The sequence below is a fragment of the Ipomoea nil genome, unplaced genomic scaffold (genome assembly GCF_001879475.1).
Source record: "Ipomoea nil cultivar Tokyo-kokei standard unplaced genomic scaffold, Asagao_1.1 scaffold0164, whole genome shotgun sequence".
NCBI lineage: Eukaryota > Viridiplantae > Streptophyta > Magnoliopsida > Solanales > Convolvulaceae > Ipomoea > Ipomoea nil.
Window position 1 is genome coordinate 1,754,007 of NW_017616592.1, and position 7,046 is coordinate 1,761,052.

Genomic DNA, 7,046 nt, shown 5'->3' on the forward strand with positions numbered 1-7,046 from the left:
CTACCTTTATTATAAGTTTTAAATGTCTTGAAAATCTGGGGTGTTACAGGAGCTTTTAGAGGATTTTAATAGTGGAGAAGCAAACAATTCAATGGCTGATGATGATGGTATACTGATTACATTTTCTTAATTGAATTCTAACCATAGTTTTTCTGGTCCAACATTTCAATCATTGACATTGTTATGTTTTGCAGAATTTCCTGAAGTTCCACTACCACCCCGACGCCGTGAGAGAATAAGAGCGCGAGTTAACCCGATCATCCCTGAAGTTCCACTGGCTGATGATGATGGTATACTAATTACATTTTCTTAATTGACTTGTAACCATAGTTGTTCTGGTCCAACATTTCAATCTTTGACTTTGTTATGTTTTGCAGAATTGCCTGAAGTTCCACTTCCACCCCGATGCCGTGAGAGAATAAGAGCGCGAGGTAATCCGGTCATCCCTGAAGTTCCACTGGCTAATGATGATTGTATACTGATTACATTTTCTTAATTGACTTGTAACCATAGTTGTTCTGGTCCAACATTTCAATCATTGACTTTGTTATGTTTTGCCGAATTGTCTGAAGTTCCACTTGCACCCCGACGCAGTGAGAGAATAAGAGCGCGAGCTAATCCAGTCATCCCTAAAGTTCCACCAACTGATGATGATGTGGTTATGGAGCTTTTTGAGGATTTTAATAGTGGAGAAGCAAACAATCCAATGGCTGAAGATGATGGTATACTGATTACATACATTTTCTTAATTGACTTGTATCCATAGTTGTTATGGTCAAACATTTCCATCATTGACTTTGTTATGTTTTGCCGATTTGCCTGAAGTTCCAACGGCTGATGATGATGTGGTTATGTAGCGTTTTGAGGATTTTAATAGTGGAGAAGCAAACAATCCAATGGCTGATGATGATTGTAAACTGATTACATTTTCTTAATTGACTTGTAACCATAGTTGTTCTGGTCCAACATTTCAATCATTGACATTGTTATGTTTTGCCGAATTGCCTGAAGTTCCACCGGCTGATGATGATGTGGATATGGAGCGTTTTGAGGATTTTAATAGTGGAGAAACAAACAATCCAATTGCTGATGATAATGGTATACTGATTACATTTTCTTATTTGACTTGCAACCATAGTTGCTCTGGTCCAACATTTCAATCATTGTAATTGTTATGTTTTGCAGAATTTCCTGAAGTTCCACTTCCACCACGACGCCATGAGAGAATAAGAGCGCGAGGAAACCCGGTCATCCCTGAAGTTCCACTGGCTGATGATGATGGTATACTGATTACATTTTCTAAATTGACTTGTAACCTTAGTTTACTGGTCCATCTTATCAATCATTGACATTGTTATGTTTTGCAGAATTGCCTGAAGTTCCACTTCCACCCGGACGCCATGAGAGAATAAGAGTGCGAGGTAATCCGGTCATCCCTGAAGTTCCACTGGCTAAAGATGATTGTATACTGATTACATTTTCTTAATTGACTTGTAACGATAGTTGTTCTTGTCCAACATTTCAATCTTTGACTTAGTTATGTTTTGCAGAATTGCCTGAAGTTCCACTTCCACCCGGACGCCACGAGAGAAAAAGAGTGCGAGGTAATCCGGTCATCCCTGAAGTTCCACTGGCTAATGATGATTGTATACTGATTTCATTTTCTTAATTGACGTGTAACGATAGTTATTCTGGTCCAACATTTCAATCTTTGACTTAGTTTTGTTTTGCAGAATTGACTGAAGTTCCACTTCCACTCCGACGCTATGAGAGAATAAGAGTTCGAGGTAATCTGGCCATCCCTGAAGTTCCACTTGCTGATCATGATGTTGTTATGGAGCTTTTTGAGGATTTTAATAGTGGAGGATAAAACAATCCACTGGCTGACGATGATGGCATACTGATTACATTTCCTTAATTGACCGCTAACCATAGTTGTTCTGGTCCAGCATTTCAATCATTGACTTCGTTATGTTTTGTTGAATTGCCTAAAGTTCGACTTCTACCCCGATGCCGTGAGAGAATAAGAGCGCGAGGTAATTCCATCATCCATGAAGTTCCACTGGTTGATGATGATTTGGTTATGGAGCTTTTAGAGGATTTTGGTAGTGGAGAAGAAAACAATCCAATGGCTGACGATTAAGGCATAGTGATTACATTTTCTTAATTGACATGTAACAATTGTTGTTCTGTTCCAACATTTCAATCATTGAATTTGTTACGATTTGCAGAATTGCCTGAAGTTCCACATCCACCCCGATACCGTGAGAGAATAAGAGCGCGAGGGAATCCGGTCATCCCTGAAGTTCCACTGGCTAATGATGATTGTATACTGATTACATTTTCTTAATTGACTTGTAACCATATTTGTTCTGGTCCAACATTTCATTCATTGACTTTGTTATGTTCTGCAGAATTGCCTGAAGTTCCACTTCCACCCCGACGCCATGAGAGATTAAGAGTGCGAGGTAATCCGGTGATCCCTGAAGTTCCACTGGCTGATGATGATGTTGTTATGGAGCTTTTTGAGGATTTTAATAGTGGAGGAGAAAACAATCCACTGGCTGACGATGATGGCATACTGATTACATTTCCTTAATTGACCGCTATCCATAGTTGTTCTGGTCCAGCATTTCAATAATTGACTTTGTTATGTTTTGCGAAATTGCCTGAAGTTCCACATGCACCCCGACCCAGTGAGAGAATAAGAGCGCGAGCTAATGCAGTCATCCCTGAAGTTCCACCAGCTGATGATGATGTAGTTATGGAGCTTTTTGAGGATTTTAATAGTGGAGAAGCAAACAATCCAATGGCTGATGATGATGGTATACTGATTACATTTTCTTAATTAACTTGTAACCATTGTTGCTCTAGTCCAACATTTCAATCATTCACATTGTATGTTTTGCCGAATTGCCTGAAATTCCACCGGCTGATGATGATGTGGTTATGAAGCGTTTTGAGGATTTTAATAGTGGAGAAGCAAACAATCCAATGGCGGATGATGATGGTATACTGATTACATTTTCTTAATTGACGTGTAACCATAGTTGTTCTGGTCCATTATTTAAATCATTGACATTGTTATGTTTTGCCGAATTGCCTGAAGTTGCTAATGATGATGTGGTTATGGAGCGTTTTGAGGATTTTAATAGTGGAGAAGCAAACAATCTAATGGTTTATGATGATGGTATACATATTACATTTTATTAATTGACTTGTAACCATACTTGTTCTGGTCCAACATTTCAATCATTGACTTTGTTATGTTTTGCCAAATTGCCTGAAGTTCCACCTGCTGATGATGATGTGGTTATGGAGCGTTTTGAGGATTTTAATAGTGGAGAAGCGAACAATCCAATGCGCTGATGATGATGGCATACTGATTATATTTTCTTAATTGACTTATAACCATAGTTGTTCTGGTCCAACACTTCAATCACTGACATTGTTATGTCTTGCAGAATTTCCTGAAGTTCCACTTCCACCACGACGCCTTGAGAGAATAAGAGCGCAAGGTAACCCGGTTATCCCTGAAGTTCCACTGGCTGATGATGATGGTATACTGATTACATTTTCTTAATTAACTTGTAACCATAGTTGTTCTGGTCCAACATTTCATTCATTGACTTTGTTATGTTTTGCAGAATTGCCTGAAGTTCCACTTCCACCTCGACGCCATGAGAGATTAAGAGTGCGAGGTAATCCGGTGATCCCTGAAGTTCCACTGGCTGATGATGATGTTGTTATGTAGCTTTTAGAGGATTTTAATAGTGGAGGAGAAAACAATCCACTGGCTGACGATGATGGCATACTGATTACATAGACTCGACAGATAGAGCTAAGCACAGGCAACAGTTATAGCAAGCATATAGGGTTCACGACAGGTAAGACAGATAAAGCTGAACACAATTAATACTCATAACCCAACATATCCCGATCATAAGCCCCATAGTCACATCCCCAAGATACTCATAACCACAACACATCCATATCTCATCACACAACACACTTTGTTGGCGCCACAGGACCAATCGCATGCCCATACATGAGGGTCAGCGCATATAGCTCTGACACGGCCCCGCAGCACCCTACCCTGTATCGCAACACGGAGGGGTCGATCGCAACCGACCAATGAACCTCAGCTCATCATAGTTTGATCGCAACCAAACAGTGGACCGCAGCCCAAGAGTATGTCATCTGACCGCAGCCAGGAAAACGAACCGCACCTCATGTAGAAACGTTTGATCGCAACCAAACGGTGGACCGCAGCCCAAGAGTGTAAATATGACCGCAGCCAGCTTCTAAACCGCAGCTCAGGAATAACCAATCCGATCGCAACCGAATTGGGGTATCAGGCACACATAACACATAGCAAGCACATGCAACCCACATTACACACTGGGAAGGGGGAGAAAGCGTATAACAAAACCTATGCGTGATCCTTCACACACTAAGAATAACCCTAAGGGGTTCATACTTCTTCCACCTAGGTCAACGGGATACCAATTCAACTAGCATGCAATATATAAGACTCATAAACCTACGAATGGTACCCGAAACATCGACTAGACATTGGCACGATAGACGGAGTCCGTTGGGACACCACGGGGGTCGGGGGAACATCAAACGGGGAAGCCGAAGTCCCGAGTTGGGGGGAAATTCCAGCGGGTAGCCGGTGGGTGGGGGGCCACCCGCCGGAGTCACTGTTCCGGGCAGCGGGTGGCCGGCGGGCAGCTACCCGCCCGCCGGCTGCCCGCTGCCGGAGCTGCCCAATCTGGCCGCGGGTAGGTGGCGGGTCCCCTACCCCCACCTACCCCCCACTGACTCTTTTCATCACAAAAACGCCCCGGGAACGTTCGTGGAATCCGAAACCATGCTTAGACACTTTTAAACGTAATCGATAACAACACGTAGACAATTAACGGATCAAATGCGAGAAACATACGGCACATAACCTATCATGCTTTTCTAAACATAATCAACACCCAAACATGCGAATTCCCATCCAATATGCCAAGAATAACACCATACGATACGTCCTAGGGTTCTAATCGCTTTTACATCAACAAGCATACGATTCGTCTTCTAATATCAAGATTTGGTGAGAATGACACATAAACATCAAGAACATCATACAATTATCAAGATCATCATATAATTATCAAGAACTCCACATAATCATCAAGAACACCCTAACTATCAAGAACGCCATAATTATCAAGAACCTCTCATCATCAAGGTCATCAAGATCACCCATGGAATCACCACACCAACCATCAATAATAATATCACAAATCATCAATACACAATAATATGGGGAAATCCTAAGAGGGCAATCATAGCTATGAAAATAGGTTTTGTTGAGACAGGGGTTACCTCTTAGCCTTAATTAATTCCTTGGCTATGAAGGGTCTTTCTTTAAGTTTTCTTGCTTTCTTGATTTCTCCTAAGGGAATTCTTGGAACTCTTTGGGTGGTGAGAGATTATTGTGGTGGGAATTCTGGGTGCCTTCTAGGTTCCCTATTTATATATAGCTAAGGGTCTTGTTTAGGGTCTAATCCTTTTAGGACTAGGGGTTGAGTTTAGAGATGAGGGCCCACGGACTATGGTGGGCCTTTTTCCCTAATTAATTATTATGATTTATTCTTTCTCTTGGGCTATTGGTTAATTAATTAATCGGTTTCAGGGGTCGTAACACGGGGTGTTACACAGTGTACTCTTTTTTACAATTTGGATGTGTTTCTCTTTCACTTGTGCACATAATATATTTTGAGAAACATCCCTTAAGTTACCGAAAATAAACATAGGGTCTGTTTATAAAGGACCTACGTTGGAGAATTAAAATGCATGTGACCATAATGGATACTACTCTGATTGGTGCGTTTGGAAACCAGGAAAATGATTTTTGGAAAACGTTTTTCGAGTTTCCAGTGTTTGGCAAGAGGGAGGAAAATGAGGTCAATGGAAAATGATGCCTTAGTCAAAGGAAAATAGGCATGTTTTGGGAGAAAATGACTTCTCCTTTTTGTTGAGGGAAGTCATTTTTCAAGAGATGCACATGCAAAATTTTGGGAGGAAATGACTTCCAGCATTAGCATGCATATATATATATATATATATATAGGATTATTTTCAAATACAAACCACCCTTAAAATACAAACCTCCCTTAAAATACAAACTGTGTGCATGTAAGTATGTTAATGTGTGCACGAGCTAATTCCAGATATTGTTGGCAGTGTGTCCAGTGTGCATGTAAGTATGTTAATGTGTGCACGGGCATTGATGGATCGTTGTGATTTTTCATCCTACGCGCTGTGTGCATGCAAGTATGTTAACCTGTGCACGAGCTTTGATGGATGATTGTGATTTTTCCTCCTACGCGCTGTGTGCATGTAAGTATGTTAGTGTGTGCATGAGCTAGTTCCAGAAATTGTTGACAGTGCGCCCTGTGTGCATGTAAGTATGTTAATGTGTGCACGAACTCAAGTTTTTATTTTAAGGGGAGTTTGTATTTTAAGGGGGTTTGTATTTGAATGCAACCCTATATATATATATATATATATATATATATATAGGGTTGAGTTCAAATGAGGACAACAATATATAGAGGACTGTGAGGACAAATAACGGGCACACAACAAATTACTATCAGGCACACAATTTAATACATAATGGCACACAAGAGTACCCAAGAAAATATATATATATATATATATATATATATATATATATATATATATATATATATATATATATATATATATATATATATATATATATATATATATATATATATATAGTGCTATTCACACAAGGATTTTATCAAAAAATATTAAACAATTAAAATTTTAGTATTCAATTCTTTTCATTTTCCTGGTCATTTTTTAGAAAATGAACCAAACACATAAAGACCGTTATCTATGTTGTAGCCAAACACAGGAAAGGAAAATGTTTTCTAGAAAATGACCCATTTTCCAAATAACATTTTCCATAAGTCATTTTTCGGGTTTCCAAACGGGTAAGTAGAGGACATGTCACTATG

General features: G+C 39.8%; 1 long non-coding RNA gene across 1 annotated transcript; it reads left to right on the forward strand.

Annotated features, from left to right (window-relative positions):
* The first annotated feature begins 577 nt into the window (after positions 1-577).
* LOC109175204 lies at positions 578-1,079 on the forward strand. The gene is made up of 3 exons (XR_002053262.1): positions 578-722; positions 826-912; positions 1,012-1,079. It is a non-coding gene; the product is annotated as an uncharacterized LOC109175204 (long non-coding RNA).
* The last annotated feature ends 5,967 nt before the right edge of the window (positions 1,080-7,046 follow it).